Consider the following 22,817-nt stretch of genomic DNA (forward strand, 5'->3'; position numbering starts at 1 on the left):
CACTGATTACTGTCAGACTTTCAAAATCCTTTATCACTTGTATTAAGATTATAATAAGTAAGGGATAACATACATCTTTATTTTGCGATAAAAACTAGCTGGATGTACATTATCCCACTTATTACACAGCTGCTTGATAGATTATTTAGATGTTTTGTGTCAAAATAATTAGACACGAAACACTGATCTGGGTGGAAATATTTGAATGCAAAGCTTCCATGACGAAATCAGTTGCTAGCAAACGGCAAATTCAAACTAGACATTTTAGGGATACAGTGCAGTCATACCACTTTTCTTACACAACATTTCACCACATAAAAAATTTAGTAGTAGTACTAGTTTGTTAGTTATCTTACACTCAAAAAAATGGTTTTGTGCCACTGTTCATTTTACCCAGGTATTTATTGTTAAAACAACACAAGTGTATTTCTTTTTCCACCAAAACACTATTGTATTGTGCTCTATTAATTTAAACTGTTTAAGTTTCCATTTTACTTGATTATCAATCGTTAAACTAACGTAAACGGTTTAATTTCGCCGTTCAAAAAACCGGATATGACGTTTCCAACGCATTTTATGAAGACGGCGCGAAGGAGGTGTATCATGGCGTCGGAGCTAGAAGTACCAGTCAGGTAAGAAAATTTAAAGACTTCTTTGTGTTAAGTCAAAAATTTTAATTTCTGTAAGTGTTTTAGTATGCTTTTAGTGTTGTTTTGCAGACGAGTGTAACTGGTATATTGCGCCGTTAATAGATAATTTCGTGCGGTTGGGATGTGAACGCGCATATGGACTGTAACGTTAGTGTATTTGTACGTGTGCTTGTGGAACAGAGGATGCGGCGAAATATTAAAATTAGTGCTTTTCCGTCTTATTAATGATATATAGGCAGTTAAATAAAACCTTCCTGTGCTCTTTCTAGGCTACTCAAGTCCCAGTAAAATTAGCGTTAGCTAAAGCACGAAAGCAAGTACAAATAATGCCACATTCGACTGCTGCATACTTTTAACATTTTATCTGCTATTCGTTTTTATAACAGCATACATTGATCACTGGTTTCTTCATCGCTGCCTAATTTTGGCGAAATGAAGGAATGTCACAACTTTACTGACGGAGAAAAAAAGTTTTGGCTAAGGTAAGTGAACCGCTGTATTGCCTTTTCATCCTTTATAAACAAAAGTAATAAGGGTATTTTGCATTTTCTGTTTTAGAGGAATGCACGCAGTTGTAAATGTGAACTGGTGGATGGTTAAGAAGCTGATGTGTCTTCTAGAAATCTAAACAAGTAAGACACTAAGATATATTGATATGTTAATAAATTTATGTATGCATGTATTTGTGTGTGTGTATATATGAAGAGTTCATGTGTATATTTGTATATATTAAGAGTTAATTTTTTTTTTTTTTAAATAATTATTCTGCATTCCAAGTAATATCAATCAAACTGTGGTTGGTTTATTTTGAATGAATATTAATAGCTCAAAAATACAGCTAACTAACACAATAAAACACAAAAAACAAACAAACAAACAAAAAAAACAACAACACACACACAATAAAAAAACATGTTTATGAATATTAAATATTGATAAATATTAATAAAAACGGATTTATTTGTTTTTGCAAATGAACTCTTCATATGTATATGTTTGTTTGTGTGTGTGTGTGTGTGTGTGTGTGTGTATTTAATGGGTACTTTTGACTCATTCCTTTTCTTAAAAATGGTTTGAAGGCAGAAATGTGATTATCATTTTATAAACTCAATGTTTTTGTGAAAAGCTGTGCCTGAACTATAAATCATGCTTTTTACAGTCATTTTATGACTTTAAATATACTCCAGATCATGTCCACCCTTTTGGAATAATATACATGACAACAATCACACAAATGTTTTGATCACTGAATTTGTCTTTGCTGTTAAACTATATGTGGGTGCTCTTGTAACAAATTGTACTTCATGTGTTTACAGATTTGTGCAGAATATGAGACAGACAGAATAACCATAGGCCCATTAGTGTCAACTGTCTTTGCCAATGGGTGGATCCACACTGCAAAACTTATGAAGATGATTGCAAACCGAAGAACAGTCCTTGGACAAAGCATTAAACCCTCTTGGTCCCCACTACACAGGTAAGAACAGCTACACTCAACAAAAACTTTTGTAATCATGTTAAAGGGGTCATCAGATGCTGTTGATATGATTCTTAGAGTCTTAATGAGAAGTCCATAGCATACTTTTGTTAAAATTTCTCAGTGGTAGTGTAAAAAACACCCATTTTACCATATCAAAATCAGCCCTTTTCAGAGTGGGCCGGGAGTAAATGATGACTGTATGATCATTATTACATCCAACAACACAACACCTCAATTGCTCAATCTGAGACATTCTGTTGCATGTTCCTTTAAATACAGTAATGGTGGTCAGACTGTTCTCAGCTCTCACTCGGCTCATTTAGGGCAGGTCTAAGATAAGACGTTCATGTAAATCAACTATTGTGGGAGCAGCCTTGATCGGTGTGACGTCACACCAACTAGAAGCTGAGAATGACCTGATTTGAAAAAGGGCATATTACTTATAATGATTAAAAAATACCACTGGGTGGATTTTTATCATCATAGGGTGGTTGTGTACACATTCTGCCAACATGCATATATGTTCAAACAACATGTAAAAGTGAGTTTTGCATCAGATGACCCCTTTAAAACATTGTTTCACCAGCCACTGAGTTTTAGGGTTATGGTCATAGGCATTAACAAAAAAGACAGATATAATAAGAATTGGATTATTAATATAGTAAATATAAAATATATGGTATTACTGTAAACTGACAGATATTGCGAATACATTATCTTCCCAAAAACAATACATTCTAAAGCAAGGCAGGCGTGTCAAACCTGCTCTTGGAGAGCCAGTGTTCTGGAGTTTAGCTCCAACACCCCTGCCTGGAACTTTTAGTAAAACTTTGATTAGCAAACCTGTAAGACCTTTGTTCATCTTCAAAATACAAATTAAGATATTTTTGATAAAATCAGAGAGCTTTCTGACCCTGCATAGACACCAACACAACTGAAATATTCCCAAGCCCCGAAACGTAGTAAGGACTTTGATATAATATCCATGTGACATCAGTGGTTCAACCATAATTTTACAAAGCTACAAGAATACTTTTTATGGGTAAAGAAAACAAAATAACTACTTTATTCAACAATTCTTCTCCTCCAAATCACATATTTTGCCATTATGGAGAGTATCACGATGCATGCACATTGCTTTCCTCTGCAAGCAAACAAGGCCCAGCGCATACATGTTCTACGTCAGCAGAACCACACGCATGCGTTATGCAAAGAGGTACTCTCGATAATGGCAGAAGACGCAATTTAGAGAAGAATTGTTGAATAAAGTCAATATTTTTGTTTTCTTTGCACACAAAAAGTATTCTCACTGCTTTGTAAAATTATGGTTGAACCACTGATTTTTACACTGTTTTACTGGTGTCCTTACTACGTTTCTGGGTCTGGGAGCATTTCAGTTGCATTACTGTCTATGCCGGGTCAGAAAGCTCTCAGATTTAATCAAAAATATCTTTATTTGTGTTCGAAGATGAATGAAGGACTTGTGGGTTTGGAACGACATGAGGGTGAGTAATTAATGACAGAATTTTCATTTTTGGGTGAACTATCCCTTTAATTGGGAATATTGCTAAACTCTGCAGGACAGTGACTTTCTGTGCTGATCTGGTCCAGTACTGTTATAGTTTCATTTTCCACTGTAATGTTAGTTAGAATTCCATCTGAACTGCTTGCCTGTATTTCCCGTAAGGAAATGATCAGACAGAATAATAATGACATTTTTCAAATTTTTTTTTTTTTTTTTTTTTTAGAAAAATGTAAAGGCTAAATCTCATGAATTTTGTTGTTGTCTGCATCTTTAGACTAATGACGTTGAAGTACCCAAATGAAGACACTAGCAGTGTTATTATGGAGTATATGGTAAGTTGTTTTATTGATTAATTTATTTATTTATTGGTATTTTCAAGGATGATAAATGGTAAGGTAAATTTAATACGCAAGAATTTGAGTACTCCATTCTTTTAAATATCCTCTCTAGGATACAGACGTTGGCAGCACTCAGGAGGTGATCCAGAGGAATCATGGGAATCTATGGCATACGATTTGAAGGTGCAGACATTGAAGACAGCACAGCAGATGTTGGAGTGTTGGAAGATAAAGTTCTTCAGGACCTTAGCAGTAAACCCTATGAAAAAACATGTTGCTGGGACTGATATATGGACTGAACTTGAACTCCTGAAATCAGGTACACATTTGGAGTATTGCAGAAGTTATTTCTGGAGCCAGAGCCAGTTCCTGTTCCTGGATTAAGGTTTGATTGGTTACCTTTATATGCCAATTAGAAAATGACAGTAGTTTAATATTTCTGTAATTTTGTAATGTGGTTGTAACTGTAATTGTTGCTCTTGTTTAACAAATACACTTGATAATTTGTGACATCTTGTCTTTTGTGATTCATTGCAAAATAATCACACAAAAAATGCTTCGTTGAAGGGAGTAACTTTAACTTGAAATCATTTAGTTAAAGTAACTAGAACCAATTGGATGGAACCGCTGTCCATAATTTAAATGAGTTGTCTGAAACAAACTTCCTTATGTTGATAAAGTGAAACATATTTAGCCAGTTTTTAATAAACCAAAACATGTTCACTAAACTTAACCGGTTTAAGTTACAGGGAAGTGAATAAATTGAGTTGGTTGGACATTACTATTTCACATAAATTCTTACTCATTCAGCTGTGTTGTCACAACACAAAGAGTTTGCATAGATTCAAAAAATTCCATTCATGTTCATCAAAAACAATTTGGTTGTGTGGAACCACTGTCCATAATTGAATTAAGTAGGTTTAAAGAATCATTTTTTTGAGTGTATAATCCATTACAGTGTAAAAAAAAAGGCAGCAGCTGCGTTTGTATGAAACAATAGAGCGAGTCCACAATACCAGGACGACAGAATTAAGAAATTGTCTACATAATACTGAATTAAGCTTTAATATTTTATTAGCTAATCAAACGCAAAGCTTCCGCTAAGAAAAACTATCAAGCATATAGCACTGACTTAAGTTGCCCCAAATGAGTCTGAGTTATTAGTTTTTACTAGTTGTTATCAGGGAATAACACACCTTGGAATGTCATGACTGACCAATCAGAATCAAGCATTCCACAGAGCCGTGTAATAATATAATTTAAAGCACAGCCACCACAAATTCAGGCTTTCCTTTTTTTACTCATTTTTTGGGGCTTTTATGCCTTTTATTGTGATGACAGTAGAGAGATGACAGGAAAGAGCTGGGAGGAGAGAGGGGAGCGGGATCAGCAAAGGGCCTCAAGATGGGAAATATGTCGACACACTAACCACGAGGCTATTGGCACCAACGCCCCAAATTCAGACTTAACAGCTCTCATTTACTTTGACATCATTGCAAGGTTAAATACAGATTTGAAATCATAACAAGAAATAGTTTAATAGCATGATACTGGGTTTGAAATCAAATGTTTGCATAGTTATGACAGAAAACATTAGCATCTAACAATGCCTTGGAAAAAACAATCTTAAAAAATAAAGTTTATGTATAAATCTAAATAGCAAATAAAACAGTTATCAAATAAGCATGTGTCCTATTCTGTGTCCTAAACTCCTGAAACATTGGTGTCTCATTTTAGAGCAGTCAATGCAATTTATGAAAGAAGTCAATTGAATCTGTAAGTGGGGGTGGGTGTGTGTGAAAAAATTCAGATGTAATCCCCTTTGTAATCACTGGCATTTTTCAAAAGTAACTGTAATTTAATTACACATTTTTTCTCAGTAACTGTAACTAATTACAATTACATTTATTTTGTAATTAAATTACGTAATTCCGTTACATGTAAGTAGTTACTCCCCAACACTGTCTGCTGCTGTGTGAACTGCCATATTAGTACCTAAAATGGACATATTTCAAGCATTTTGAATAAATAAGATGTCAATTCAATTCTCTTAACTTTTAAGGAGATTTATTTTTCAAAACCTCATGCCTTAATGCTCTGGGTGCACCTAACATACTCCTCTGACTATAAAAAGGAATTGTGGGTGGTTAATTTTATGGTTGTGGTCATAGTTGGCTAAACTTCACCACTAGTTGTAGTAGTAAATAAGAAAAGAAAGTGAACAGGAGGCGCAGAGGTGTGTTGATTGTCAGTTTTGATGAACCCTCACAGCTGGAGTCCATCAGAGGAGAAAGTGAACTGAAAATTGAAAGGGTGGTGCAGTGACTCACATGGGTGAGAAGGCCAGTAGAGTGGACAGTGAAATACTAAGTGTGCTTGAGGGGAAGACAGAGACTGAGAGATGGAGCAACAGAAAGAAAGGTCATCGGTTGCAATTGTGTTTTAGTGGTCACCTATATTGGCCAGAGATTGAATGCAAGAGCAAAAACAGCACTCACACAAACAGATTTTCAGATAACAAAGCCAACCGAGCATTGATCCATTTTTCATGGCCAAAATTCTAAAGGTTTAGCGCATTCTTGGTGAATTTTCTCAGGTGAAATCTTTGAATCCAAACTATCAGGTTATTCACATAAAGGTGAAAGATTTTCTCAAACAGTTTCCCCATGGTTTCTTATATTTGATGCATTTATCAACATAAAGCGGATTGTTTTTTTCTTTCTTTCTTTCTTTTTTAAAGGTCCACTGAAACACGCTTTAAAACACGCAGCATTATTATGTGTTGACACAATTTCAACTGAAACAGGAAGATGGGGTGGGACACATCAAGCAGCTCCGCCCCCTTTTTTAAATAGCCAATAGCATTTTGTTTATTTCACAGCTTGGGCCAGAGTTGTTGAGCTTGTTAAAGCCGCATTTGACAACCACAATCTCATCTATACCACCATAAAATATAGCAAATGAGTCCGATACGTTTTGTGATCTGCACCAGTTCATGGATACAGTCCGTTCCGTGCCATCATGTCTCTCAAACCCATGTTTCAACCCACTGAAAAGCATATTTACAATCCCCTACATAGTGCACTATGTGTCATTCACCGTACAGAAAATACTAATTCTGTGAACCGATTTCAACCACAGCTTCCGCGTCTATTTATAGTGTAGGGGGCGGGACGCTTCGGATTCTAGAGAGCATTAGATTGGACAGATGGTTGATAAGGAGCTGAAGTGCAGGGTGGTGTCATCAAAATCATTGATCCATATTGGCGGAAGTTAGAGGCTGTAAGTTCTGAATGCTTATATCTTCAAAATGCAAATTTTGTCATTGTTTTGGAGCACACTAGCTTATAACCTTAAGGCTAACATATTAAAAAGCCAAAAAACTTCAATTTTGATTTCACTGGGACTTTAAAGACTTCTGTGTGACCTGTGATTCTAAGGCTACGTTTACACGAATGCGTTTTCGTATTAAAACACATAACTTTTGCTAGGGTTACTCCTATCGTTTACACTACTTCAACGTTTTCGACTCTCGAAAACTAAGACTTATGAAAATGCTACAGACATTGTTTTAGTTTGAAAACTCCGGGATTGTGTTTCAAGTGTAAACGTACCAAAATAGACACTTTTGAAAATTATGACATGGCTGCTCACATTCGCTCTGTGTACCTTGTTGACCATGTGAACAATAACATCATGCTCATTGTTGTACCCATATATGTATAGATAGACTCCCCATTCGATCGTTTGATTGCATTTTAAAACGAAAATGCACTAGTGTAAACAGGGCCTTATATTGCTACACTACTGACAACAGACGATGGAAAGTTCTGTCTGTGAATTTTTCATTAATGTTACTGCACCTTTAAGCAACAGTGTTTTATCCAAGTAGGCAGTGTCTTAAATAAATAAATAAATAACAGTAATAATTGGCAGCACAAACATTTTTTGTTTAAACTATGTATATCAAATAGAGTGTAAAGCGTCACTTTTATTAAGTAACACTGCCCTGTTGCCACATAAGCAGATAAAGTTTCAGAGGAAGGCAGCATCTCTTTTATCTCCCTCGAGATCATTGCGGTTTCACAGAGGTCTTATAAAGTGGCATGAAAGTGACAGGAAGCGACAGCAAAGTACGGATGAAAAGATACAGATAACTGCAAATAAATTCAAAATGGAACGGAGACATGGGTTTATACAGAATAAAAACACACAAACCAGAGAGGGGCCTCCACACGCCACTGGTCTAAAACAATCCCTGTTATTCTTTAACCTTTCGTCCACCTATTCTATCATGCTACCACATAATATCCCTTGCTGACAGGGAGGCATCCCATTCTCATAAGGTTCCAGTGAAAAGGCACATTATCTGAAAAGCATTAACACAGTCAGAAGGTTGTCGGAAAGCCCAATAGGACACGCTGGCTCCTTTCTGCTTCCCGAAGGGCAGACAGCTGTGCAGAACACCTAAGGTAACCAGCGGACGACAAGCAATACATGAAAAGAGAAAAGAGCAATTGGATGCAAACCACAATGTACCTCAATGCATTATAACAGCAACAATCTGGCACAAAAAGCCCCCTAGTTCAGTTTAATCACTCCATGGAAGAGCATATGCAATAGGATCGTCTATAAGCGGTCGTGTTTGGACTCTTGACAGGCTTAAGACAACAACCATACAGTGTCACTTGATATAAACTCAATATGATATTCCATCAGAATTAAACCTCCTTCATATAGTATTTGAAAAGCATAACTTTTATCATTTATAACAGCGCAACCTCTCAAATCTTATAGCTTAATTAAAAATTTAAATGGTAGAAAGACTAATTAGAGAAAAAGGAATGAGAAAATGTGCCAGTGACACTTTCATTTTTGTTTTTTTTTATTCCATCATCAAATATTCAACAGTATAATAGAAGCAGCTCATTTGGTCTTTTTGCGGGTCTTGAAAAAACAACATTGTATAAATGATTTAGTAATGCAAATTGCCAAAATAAAATTAAGAACTGAGTCTACACTGCTCGCTATCATCAAAACCATTATAAGCATGTTGCATGCCTTTCTCTGAAAACAAGGGCATAATGAAATCAATTCAGACCAGTACAAAAGGGTCAGGCAGGACTTAATGACTGGACTAGCACTAACACAGCAAAACAAAGATTGTTTCTGACATTGACCCTCACTCTCTATTGCTAATTAAAAGAATTGATCGGGAATTAATCGAAAACAAACAACGTAGACTGGTGAATGCAAGCCAAGCACATCAAAAAGGTAATAAATAATTGTCCCCTATTTTAATCTTTCAAAAGATAATTTAACAACACTGTTCAATGCCATCTTTAGCAAATCTCAGAATAAAATCTATTTGTTTAGTGTTTTATTTTTAGATTAATTAAATAAAAAAGAGGCCTTGTAGTCACAACATTGTCTACTTAACTATAATCAGCCATTAAATTAAAACAATTATTGCCTGTTTTGGTATCGACCACATTTTAATATCAGATTTGGGTTTTACAACACTCCACTTTGCAATACAGAAAGAAAGGAAGAAATTAGGAAGGGAAAATGAAGCGAGAGTTTAAATTGTCTCATTTCACTAAAGTTAACGTCGCTTCTGCTGCCTATTGTAATAAGTCACTTCACAGAAGATGCAACGCCTCTAATCATGTCACGCTAAGAGAAAGTCAAGAGCCAGAAAACAACACAGTTTGAAATACATTTCACCAAACCAAATTTAACAAGAACAAAAACGAGGGTAGAGGAAAAACGGCTGAGCGAGATAAAGAGTCAAATTCAAGAAAGGTAGAGACGTTTTCTCTCTTTTGTGGAGCTTGTCATTCATTTATCGTTCAAGGACGACGGATTGCTCTTGAATAGACTTTTTTTTGTTGGTTCGGCTCTTTTTCGTCCACATTGTCAGCACAGTCAGAGTTACCCAGTGCCTGTGACATGACCCCTATCACCAGGTAAAGGAAAGAGAGGAGAAAGGAAGAGGGTGTGGGAGGGATGGGGCTGAGGTGACGGCAGGACACAGTGGGGGCTCAGCTGGCTTCGTGATTGGCCGATTGAATTTCCTCTCCTGCGGTGCTGCAACTGTGCAAACCGCCTCCACACAGATCTCTCCTGACTGTCTGCATGTGTGCGGGTCAGCTTTTGTCTGCCAAATGTCCCCACAAGGATAGTAAAACCTGAAATCACCTTCATCATGGAGACCGGCCAACAGCTCCCATGAGAAAGATGGCTTAATAAATATACTAAATAACATCTTAATGAAAATGTAAATGAAAATGGATCGAGAATATCATTAGCTCAGTATAAGAACAATAGAAGTCTATGGCAAACCCCTGCTGTGATAAAAAATGCGAGTACATTCTAATGAAGGATATAAAATCCACTGCATACATGCAGTACGTCTACACTCAAACCCAATTTCACACTGAATTAAAGGGCTTTGTTGTCATCTGACTGCTTTAGGAGGGTGCAAGGACACGTCCTGGGCTCCCTCCACCTCTGTCTTACCATCATTCTGTCCTTCTTATCCCCTTAATCCAGCTGTCGTATCTCGCATAAAACCCGCCATACAATTCACATATCACATCCAATTATGGGCCCATGGTGTCCTTTCAGGCTCTGCCACAATGACATGCAAAATTACCTATTCAGTTAAGGGAGGAATGAAAATGAGGAAAAATGAAAAGTGATTCTTACTGCATTTTATATTCATTCACTATCATGGGACTTCTTGGCTGAGCAATGTGAGATCGGTGAAGCTTTATAGCCAATCATCTGCAGGTTGAATCAATGCCTGAGGCTCAAGCAGCCCCACTGGGTCCGGATGAGGTCAAAGGGCAGCTTTAATTAATATACTACACACTGCACTAGAGGCGATCTGACCCTATATCCACTACGAACACAGGTAATTATCTGCGGGCAGCTGGGAGAGAGAGAGGAAGGTATGGCATCATTCACAGATACAACGTGTCATGAGCTAGCAAAAATGTAAATATAAAAACACTGTAACAAATCTGTGCATCTATTTCTTTTTCCCCCCCTATTTAGCTGTTTGATGTTGTAATGTATTTTCTACATATTTAAGTGCTCAGAGCTCCTGTAAAGCAGAGTTTATTAACCCCCCCTTGGCCAATAAAGCTCTATCAGATTGTAAAACTGAAAAAATACCATTTTTCTTTTTTTATTCCACCTCTTGCTTAGTTTAACTCTTCCTCTAGGAATGGCAAAAAAAAGCACAAAATTTTCAACAATTTCAGGACCAACAAAGCTAAACACACCACCCACACACAAGTGTTAATACACACTGCCACATACATAAGTGAATGAGAGCATTTAAGGCTGACATGACCATTCATTTATATGACGGTGGGTGGTCTCTTGGTTTCCCAAGGTCCACGCTGATGCAATATGTCCAATATTTCAGCCAGGCCTTAAGATTACCAGTGCTGAATAGAGCTGCACAGTTCTGGATAAATTGTGAATCACAAATAGAGGTCACGATTCTGAACTAAACAAAATAATGTGTGACAAAATGTTATTGCTCTAGTCTATTTAAATTTGTTAATTAATTTGAATGAATTATTAAACATTTTAATATGTATGTGTTTAAAATACAACATATTTAAAGGAGAAGTCCACTTTCAGAACAACGATTTACAGATAATGTACTCACCCCCTTGTCATCCAAGATGTTCATGTCTTTCTTTCTCGTAAAGAAATTATGTTTTTTGAAGGAAAACATTTCAGGATTTTTCTCCATATAATGGACTGATATGGTGCCCCAAGTTTGAACTTCCAAAATGCAGTTTAAATGCAGCTTCAAACAATCCTAAATGCGCTTGTAAACGATCCCAGCCGAGGAAGAAGGGTCTCTAGTGAAACGATTGGTTATTTTTATTTAAAAAATACAATTTAAATACTTTTTAATCTCAAACACTCATCTTGTCTTGCTCTCCCTGAACTCTGTGTATTCTGGCTCAAGACAGTTAGGGTATGTCGAAAAACTCAGATTGTATTTTCTTCCTCAACTTCAAAAATCATTACAAAATCATCCTACATCGCTGCAGAAGAACCGACCCAGTCTTTGCAAAGTGAACATGCAAAGAAGATCAAACACCCTTAACAAAAAAGGTAAAACAGTGATATAGGATGACTTTGAAGTTGAGGGAGAACATGAGATGGGAGTTTTTCAACATATTTTCAACATAGAGGTCAGGAAGAAGACGACAAGACAAGCGTTTGACATTAAAAAGTATATACATTGTATTATTTTTATGAAAATAATCAATTGTTTTGCTAGATAAGACCCTTCTTCCTCAGCTGGGATCATTTACAACCTCATTTGGGATCGTTTGAAGCCGCATTTAAACTGCATTTTGGAAGTTCAAACTTGGGGCACCATATCAGTCCATTATATGAAGAAAAATCCAAAAATGTTTTCCTCAAAAAACATAATTTCTTTATGACTGAAGAAAGAAAGACATGAACATCTTGGATGACAAGGGGGTGAGTACATTATCTGTAAATTGTTGTTCTGGGAGTGGACTTCTTTAATACATCAATTTTTAATATTAAAATTCTGAAATGGTGGTTTGAATGAATGATTCAATGACTCACTCATAAATACTTCACTTGTTTTATTACTGGATGAATCAGCATTTTTGAAAGAATCTCTTGAATGAATGATTCAATGACAAAGACATTTTTAACAGTCACTAATGGCGAAACAACGCAATCAAACATTATTTGAAGCACCAATTACTTTTTAAAAGGGGATTTGCTCCATTTTGATTGTTACCATATACATCAATGTTTATATCTGAACTATAAACTTTCATTCCAGTATTTCTGTGACAATAGACCAATTCAGTGTTTGCAAACACAGACAACATTTTTTTGTGGGTGGAGCTTATTTGGTTGTGGAAAATGACGGTTTTCAAGTGGCAGTCTAGGGAGCCATGGAATAAAAGAATAAAAAGAAGTTAAATTTAAGTTTATATTTCAAAATCTTGACTTTATTCTCGCAATTCTGAGATTAAAACTCTGAATAACAAATTCTGATAAGAAAAAAACAACTCGTCATTCTCTCTTTTCCACTCGGCTCTGGCTTTTTTCCTCACTATTCACTATTGTTAAGTTAAATCTTTATAAAAAGTTATAAAGTCTAAACTAGCAGATATAAACTTGCATTTGCAAAAAAAAAAAAGTCAGAATTGTGAGAAAATAAATAAATGTTTTTTAAAATGTTAATAGTAATGGGTTTAAATATTATGTCATGCTGTAACTGTAGGGCTCATACAATGTGTCCTCTATGAACAGCATATGAATATTATTACATATGAGTAATCATAGCAGATTGCATCGATAGTCTGTCTGTTTAAACGTCTGTGTTTAACTTCAAATGGACAGTATTCTATAAAAATTAAAATGAAAATGCTGATTTCTGTAGGTGCACCATTTCTTGAAAGAAATTGTCATTATTATCAGCAATTACATTATTACATTACCTAAAAAAATCAGCAATTTCACATTTTTCTGCACTGCAAAAACGGATGTCTAAATTCACTTAGGAATCACAACATTAATTTGAAATTAAAATATTCATTGATGTTATTAGTGTTTTACTGTATTTTATTTAATTTTTTTAAATTGTCCAGAACATGAAACTAATTATCAACATTGGCCAGAACTGTTTTTAATTTTTTTAGTCATTTTTTTGTAGTAAAAAAACAAAAACAAAAAAAAAGTGTTGTTTTACATGTAATAATTTTGTAAACATCTTGCTTGTTTTTATGTGTACAATACTGTGCAAAAATCTTAGGTATGTACTTTTTTTCACCATTTTTATGTTATTTTTTCAACGATTAATCGCATCCAAAGTAAAGGTTTTTGTGTACATAATATATGTGTGTGTACTGTATATTTATTATGTATATATAAAACTCACACATGCAGTATATATTTTTAAAAAAAATATTTACATGTATATATTTATATTCATATAATTTATATTATATATAAGTATATTTACAATAGAAACATAACATTTTTCTTAAATATATACATACATGCATGTGTGTGTATTTATATACACATAATAAATATACACAGTACACACACATATACAGTATTATGTACACAAAAACTTTTATTTTGGATGCGATTAATCACGATTAATCGTTGCCCAGCACTAATTTTATTATTTTTTTTATCTTAGGTTAAATTTCCAAACATTAATTTTGCCATTAATTGTAATAATCTCGTGAGATCAGTCAAAAAAAAAAAAAAAAAATCGAACATGCTTTTGCACAGTACAGTACACATTTGCATTATATCAGCTACCAAAATACTGTATTTTACTGCCGAAAAAAAAAAAAAACCTCGAAAAAAATCTATTTTTTCCCATTTAGTAACCTCTGTCAACAAGCAGTCATCAGAAACCACAGAGACATCACAGCACCCAGAGAAACATCATCAACTATTCAGTGAAATGAGATGGAAGAAACAGCCTTTCTGAAATAACGTTGAGTAGACACTCTTCTTCAAAAGAGACAGGAAAGGGCTAAACAATACACAAAAATGGGCTGAATGGGGATGAAACAAGACAAGTCAAAAAAAACAGATGAATAAGAAAAAGAAAAAGGGAACAGACAGCTGGAGGAACGGAACGAAGACGCCTCACTCTAGTTTATATGCCCTGATTTTGACCTCTTGTGGAAAAATTCCAGGCTTTACTCTACATAGTCCTAACAACAGTCCCACACACAAACACAAAGATACACACGCATACACACAGACCCCCAGAACTAGAAAGCACAGGCAGATGAGACATGATGTCTGCAAGCCTCTATCTATCAAAGATAACAGAGCAGCTATAAACACAGACACACACAGACAACTGGTTTCAGCACCCCTCCTACAGCCTGACGCGACACTTTGTCTCCAGTCCTTTTACCAGATTGACAGAGATAAAGCAAACAAAACACGCAAGTATGCAAATACACACTGCTAAAAGCAAAGATGATTTATTACATGCAGACACTCATTCTTGTTCATGCACTTGTTTCTGGCAAGATAATAATCAGAATTTGATGTCAGAATCATTATTAAAGATTAAAGAATCATTAGAAACATATTTTCTCTTGCTTAGGTATATGAAAAACATGGAAATAATTCAGAAAATTAAATCTAAAGCTTAAGTATTTCGAAGTGCATTTTTTAGCTTATAAAGGTTCCCAAGCATGCACATGGCCAAACTTTTGCATGACTGATAAGTATTGTGTTATATTTGGAGGATCAGTCTCAGCCTCTCTTTTACAGTTTTATTTACTCATTTCAATTAGTGCTGTCCATTTAATGCATTAATTTAGTGTGATTACTATTAAAAATGTAATTAATTATTCCTCATAGGTAAGTTCTGTTATAAAGAATTTTCCTACACTGGAGCCATTCAAGCTTGAAGCATCACCTTCATGTATTTGTGAGTCTAATTACCACACATTAAATAAGCGACCATTCACCAAGGACACATTTTTACATTCACCTAGATGGTCGGCAAAAAAATGGCACAGAATTCAGGGGTCTTGAGATACGTGACTCAATTTTAAACTACATTTAACTTAAAACAACGTGGGTGCGAAGTCTGCCTCAGACAGATTAATAAATGTGACCCAGGACCACAAAACCAGTCATAAGAAAATTGAGATTTATACATAATCTGAAAGTTGAATAAATAAGCTTTACATTGATGTATGGTTTGTTAGGATAGGCCGAGATACAACTATTTGAAAATCTGGAATCTGAGGGTGCAAATAATAAAAAAAAAAACACTGAGAAAATCGCCTTTAAAGTTGTCCAAATGAAGTTCTTAGAAATGCATATTACCAATCAAAAATATATAAGATATATTGATATAAAAAATATATATTGATGGTAGAAAATGTACAAAATATCTTCATTGAACATGATCTTTACCTCACATCCTAATAATTTTTGGCATAAAAGAAAAATCGATAATTTTGACAAATATACCCGTGCTACTTTCGACTGGTTTTCTAGTCCTGGGTCACAAATTTAACTGCAAATGGATTGCTGTTGACTGTAGGCCAACGACTGGCTTCACTGATAAAAAAACAAAATATGCATTTTTAAGGCCAAATTTCACATTATGTTAGGCTACAGTAATGCATTTAAACATTTTTTCAATTTTCTCTGACATATTTTTGATTAACTGTGATTAATTTTACTTGTATGCATTTGGCAGATGCTTTTGTCCTAAGTGACTTACATTACAACCTGTCAAAAAATTAAAATACAATCATTTTAAATTGAAATTGTGACAGAAATATTACTATTTTACTATAGAACACACTTATAAAAGTATATAAGAATAATAATAACAACAACAACAACAATAAAATGTTTAAATCATAAATTAACCCTTTAACTGTCACCGTCCCCCCAGTGAGACGCCTAAGTTTACTTCACCATATTACAAATAAATCCTAATCTAATCATGACAAACTATACATCGTTGGAAAGGTCTTAGACTCCTAAATAGATATTTTACCATAAAATATGTTGGTATGTTCGTGTTACAAATTATGTAGGAAAAGTAATAGTAATTAATACATGTCAAGAGTGCAACTTAAAAAAATCTACATCATAACATGAGTTCTGACCTGTCAGAAAAGACTTTCTTCATTGCCTTTTTCCCTATCACGCTTTAGATATCATAAGAAATTATATAGCAGTTCAAAACTTAAAATCTCAAAATTCATCCTTTGAAAGGCATTTTAAAATCAGACATTGCATTACCATGAAAAATGTACATCAAAATCATATTACAAAATGTTTTCATTCATGAATTATAAAAATTTAAGTCTGGATAGTGCATTTTTATGTCTGTGTTCAAAAATGGGAGTGACAATTAAAAAGTTAAAACTGAATTTAAGAAAAAAGAAGTTACTTCTTGCTAAACTTTTTATGAACTGGTAAAAAGTTTAATGATTTCTTTTAAGTACACACGCTGTTTGATTACTAAAATTTAAATGTAACTTTTATGAAATCCACAAAAATTAAAAGTAAAAAAAGGAATAATAGCCATACTAGCACCATGATTTCACTGTTTGAGCTACAGGAATGTTATTTGAATGCTAATTGAATTAATTATATGCTAGTTTGATCAAGTATAATCAAATTTGAATGCTCATTTGATTAATTAATCAACGTCAAGTATTTAATTACAATGTATAGTATTTTATATTATCAGCAGCCCTAATTTAAGTAAGTTGGATTGTTTTCTTGAGAGGCAAGAAGAAAAAACAAACAAACAGAGAGGCCTTCAATATTTGTGTGCATGTAAGAACGTGAAGTTTCTGAATCTCATTGAGTTGAATTCCACTTATTGAGCGAGAACGAAAAGGCTCACACGGCAGCGTCTATCTTGAGTGGCTGTCTGGTTTCCGACACTGTTCAGAGCCACTCTACGAGCCCAAAGCCCATCTGACTTCAAGTGTCTCTCTTGCCCAAGACAGCCTCCAATAAATGGTACAAACACACACTCCCTTACACGTACACACACTTCCAAATCTTCCTAATGCTGCTGCAGAACAACAACAAATAAAAACATTTATAATTCATAAAATTCCCTCAGGCATGAAAGGAGAGGAAAAGACGTAGTTTGCTATCATCTGAGAGACTTTTATTGGTTTTTAACTTTATGGGGCCTTTTATGCCTGGGAACCATTAACCACATTTAAACATTTTTAATTCTGCGGAGCACAGAGACGTTTCAATAAGGTGTAGGCTGGTCCCTGTCTTCCTACCCTCCTTAACAACGCTCCAGTGTATACACATTAGAGGTAAATAGTGAGAGATGAGAAAGTGTAAAAGCAGCCGCTTTGTTTTGTAAGAAAGAAACATTATGATAGATCTTGTTTGGCCATCTAACCTGACTTTAATCTTTTCTGCTTTACGCCAACCTCCAAACATCATTTTTTCTGTTTCGTCATACAAATTGCTACCAAACCACAGCAAAAGTAATTCCTGGTGCCAGAGTAAAACAAACACGGATGTGTATACGGGTTTACACGCGAGTGTTTTGAGGCTTTGGAAATGTGAGAAGAGTTGTTTATACAGTATATGGCCATTAATATCAGAACCTCCTGAACAAATCGCCACTGAATTAAGCTCAAATTGACCTACTACATGTCAAGAAAATGTCATTACAGATGAAGAATGAGAAAGAGAACACTACACTTAAAACACTTCACAATTTTCTCATTTGCTGTTAGTCAATCTTTTATCTTGGCCCATTTTTTAATCTCGCTCCCATGACTGCATTTCTGACACAAAGAAAGCAATTTTGACAGAAACCATCTCCACTTCCTTCTGTTTGGCCTATTCTTATTGGAAAGAACTAATGAAGGGGCAAATGAAGGTGTTATGACAGCCTAGAATTTATCACGTCATCTCACAAACAGCACGAGATGAATGAACAAAGAGGTGACAGCGAAAAAACAGACCTGGGCTTGCAGAGAAACAGAGAGAGAGGGAAAGCATATTTCAGACGGATCCAAATCCCCAGCATTGTTGTCACACAAAGCAGGCATTTGGCTAGGCCATCGGCTTCGTCTAGCTCCTGTGGAGCTGAGGTAGTCTGTCTGAAGTCTCTCTGTCGCTTCCTTTTCTCATCTCTGGTGAGCATTTGCTTTGACAGCTGAGACACAACTGAGTCTAAGCAAGTACTTTCATTAAAATTGCCTTATACACAAATCTGCCTCGACTCGTTGTGCATTTATGATCAAGCTGTGAATAAGTTAAGAAAACTGAGGCAGTCCAGCTCAGAGAGCAAATTCCAAGGGACAATTTAGTTAACTATGCCTAAAGGAAGAGCTATCCTAATTTGTCAGCTCTACAGGGAGGAAGAGCAAAGGCAGAGGTTTGTAGGGCACATTGTGAGACTGCAGAGACGCGGCTGATGAGTCAACGGCTGGTTTCACTTTCACAAAACATCAGCCAAACGCCTTGACAGACACCTATATCAACTTTTTCCTCAGTGCAGTTCAACAGTCAAATTTTTTACTTTTTTTCTGCCCGTTCTTGGCAGCACGGCATCATGTTCAACTGCTGCCAAACTAGAAATTGGCAAAGTATTTCAACTTGGTTTTTATGATAACTTTCTTTCATGAATGAAGAGTTTGTATCTTTGGATTTCACAAACACTGTGTATAAATACGACAACATTATACGATTATACAACAAAAACGTAACGTTCAGCACTATTACTCCAGTCCTTCAGAAATCATTCTAATATGCTTGATTTATTATCAATGTTGGAAACAGTTGTGCTGCTTAATATTTTTTTGGAACCTGTAATACTTTTTTCAGCATTCTCTGATGAATAAAAAGTTAAAAAGAACAGCATTTATTAAAAGAGAAACCTTTTCTAACAATATAAGTCTTTACCATCACTTTTTAGCAATTTAACGCATCCTTGAATAAAAAAAGTAATTTCTTTCAAAGAAAGACAAAGAAAAAAATGTACTGACCCAAATTCCCCAAACGGTAGTGTATTGTTACAAAATATTTCTATTTTAAATAAATGCTCTATTTAGCCTTTTATTCATCAAAGAATCCTGAAAAAGTATCACAGGTTCCAAAATGAAAAATATTAAGCATGACATCTGTTTCCAACATTAATAACAAATCAGTATATTTGAATGATTTCTGAAGGATCATGTGACACTGAAGACTGGAGTAATGATGCTGAAAATTCAGCTTTGCATCGCAGGAATAAATTCTATTTTAAAGTACATTAAAATAGAAAACCACCATTTTAAATTGCAAAAATATTTCATAATATTACGTTTTTCCTGTGTTTTTAATAAAAAAAAAAACGCAGCCTTAATGAGCAGAAAAAACAGTTAAAATCTTACTGATCCTAAGCTTTTGAATGGCAGTGTATGATAACAAAATAATAATAATAATAATTTAAAGAAAGACAACAGTGGGTTTTAGTGGGTGACTCTCGGCCCTTACAGAAAAGTAATTGTATCAGATGGTAATACTGTAGCACCACTTTATAGGCTTAAAAAAGTGCTTATTTTAGCCAAAAGCCAGTATTAATACCTACTATGCATTTTTAATTTTAAACAATTAAAAAATACGTATTCTAAAAAAGAATATTTTTTTCACTTCAAGCCATGAATTTTCATTTAGGTGCATTACTACTCCAAGGCCATGTACCATGTATTCTGCTCCAAAACTATCATCTCCAGAAAACAAACTGGTGCTTTTTTGTAAATGGTTTAATAGCTGTACGAAATGGTTGCTGATGTTCTCCTAAAGTGACAATCTGTTCAGGTAGATCTGATGAGTTTGGCAACAAATTAGTCATGTTTTCCAGGAAACTATCTTACTCAAACAGTGTTTCTTTCTCTCATCCTTGTTCAGTGTCTGTCTTACACAGATGTGCCCTGACAGCCTTGCATGACTGAGGGTGAACAGAGAAAGAGATGGCAAAGATGAAGGTAGCAGAAATGAGACAGACAGATCGTGAGATACAGAAACAGGGGCTGAGGGAGGATGTCAGAACTTGGGAGATTGTTCGCATCAGCATTCTGGAGCTTTGAAGTTTCTCTCTTACGGCAGACTGAAGTGACAGACGCTCCTCGTACAGGAAAACGTTCAAACCACAATGATGCATTACACTTTGTTATAAATCAAAGTGTCAAAAAAAATGAGGGAAAGATGCAGAGAATGAGAAAAATAAAGGAGGAGACAGTTTCTGAGATATTTACATGCTTACCATTTAGCTTTGTGTGTAAAGCAGGATTCAAATCTGCATTTATTTCTTCACAGCAGTCTATGAGTGATGATAACACCTCAGCTCTAGTCTTATCTGAACCTGCAGCTGTCACGTATAAACAGGACCAGGATTCATATCGAATACCCACAATATATTGATGATATAAAATTAAGAAACACCGCTTGCTTCTTCTTGCTTGAAATCTTGCTTCTTTAAAATTAAGTAGCAAAATGCCATAAAAGTTCAAACAGTCATGAATCAAGAATGAATTTCAATGAATCAAGTCAAAACTCTGATTCAACAATTTGTATGCCTTCAAAATTGTACATAAATTAAAATGTTAATATAAAGATATAAAGAACATTTCTGTTTATTACATTGTTTTTTATATTTATGCATTCACATGAAATAATAAGTATTTTTTTTTACTCCATTTAGTTATTTTTAGTAAACTACTTGAAAGAATGCCTTGATTACTTTTAACTTACATTACATATTTATATTTAAAATACATCAAATACACTGAATCAAAATGACAATAATAGCTGACTGGTAAAATCTGAAAAAATTAATACTATGATATACAATCTTTTTAAAATAAAAATAATTACACTACCAGTCAAAAGTTTTAGAATGGTAGCATTTTTAATGTTTTTAAAGAAGTCTCTTCTGCTCATCAAGCCTGCATTTATTTGATCCAAAGTTCAACAAAAACAGTAAAATGTTGAAATATTTGGACTATTTAAAATAACTTTTCTATACATTTTAAAATGTAATTAATTCTTGTCATTTCAAAGCTGAATTTTTAGCATCATTACTCCAGTCACATGATCCTTCAGAAGTCATTCTAATATTCTGATTTGCTGCTCAAAAAACATTTATTATTATTATTATTATGCTGAAAACAGAGTACATTTTTTTCAGGTTTCTCTGATGAATAGAAAGTTCAGAAGAACAGCATTTATCTTAAATAGATTTTTAAATAGATTTTTGTAACATTATGTCTTTATCATCACTTTTAATCAATTTAAGGCATCCTTGCTAAATAAAAGCATTAATTTCTAGAAAAATACTATATTAGTAGTGTGTATAAACAAATTAAATATAAATAAAAATAATTACATACCAGCTAGCCCTCATTAGTAGATGAAATGAAACTTAAGCTAAATAGTAAAGCATATTTTAGGATTAATTTACTGTGCTCATAAAATACATCAAAGTATACCTTTTGACTGAGAGCCTTTATAAGCACACTCTGGCAGTGTATTGTCAAGCCTGCTTTTATTTGTACAGCACTTTTCACAAAACATAATATGTCAAAGCAGCTTAACAGAAAATAGAAGGGAATTGCACTCTAGCAACAACAACAACAACAAAAAAACATGTTTAGCTACAAGATGGAGAACCATGCTCATCTTAAGATCACTAAAGAGAGATCAAGATGACAACAAGCGCAAAACCATAAGCTAATACCCAACCTGTTGCAGGAGTTCTACCGTGACCCATAATTACTTCAGTTGCATAAAGTTAAAAACTCTGTGAAGAAAAGATAGCCTAATGTCATTTTCTGGTCTCATAACTTCCCAGTTGATTTATGGGACACGGCGAAACAGGGAGCACGAGGGAAAAGAGAGAAAGGCACAGAGGGAAAGACAGCAGGAGGAAATGCGTTCACTATTCATTTGTTATAGAGGGAGCGCACGAGGGCACAACTTAGACACAAAAACAAGCCGCAAGCCGCATCTCTATCTCTGTCATAAATTATGGATGTTGTCTGATGTCTTCTAACTGCTGTGGGGCTCTCAGGAGGCCTTCTCAGCAGCGGGCCTGGCAGAAGAGCTGAACTTATAATGTAGAGCCTTCCCCTCTCAATGTCAGCTCCAGCATTGGGAGTGCTTCACAAAAGCATGGGTCATGGACTTGTGCGCCAGTGGTAAAACACATTACTGTAAGATTGGCTCACTTTATTCATTGCTTGCTTTCTGTATGCTTCAAATGA

The 22,817-nt window shown here is 34.8% G+C and overlaps 1 protein-coding gene and 1 long non-coding RNA gene across 4 annotated transcripts in view; one reads left to right on the top strand and one right to left on the bottom strand.

Annotated features, from left to right (window-relative positions):
* dok4 (docking protein 4) overlaps positions 1–22,817 on the bottom strand; it is a 55,117-nt gene that overhangs the window by 25,568 nt on the left and 6,732 nt on the right. The window lies entirely within an intron of this gene.
* LOC127168841 (uncharacterized) lies at positions 357–4,503 on the top strand. The gene is made up of 6 exons (XR_007828147.1): positions 357–632; positions 1,037–1,132; positions 1,209–1,282; positions 1,967–2,127; positions 3,930–3,987; positions 4,106–4,503. It is a non-coding gene; the product is annotated as an uncharacterized LOC127168841 (long non-coding RNA).

The sequence above is a fragment of the Labeo rohita genome, chromosome 7 (genome assembly GCF_022985175.1).
Source record: "Labeo rohita strain BAU-BD-2019 chromosome 7, IGBB_LRoh.1.0, whole genome shotgun sequence".
Lineage (NCBI taxonomy): Eukaryota > Metazoa > Chordata > Actinopteri > Cypriniformes > Cyprinidae > Labeo > Labeo rohita.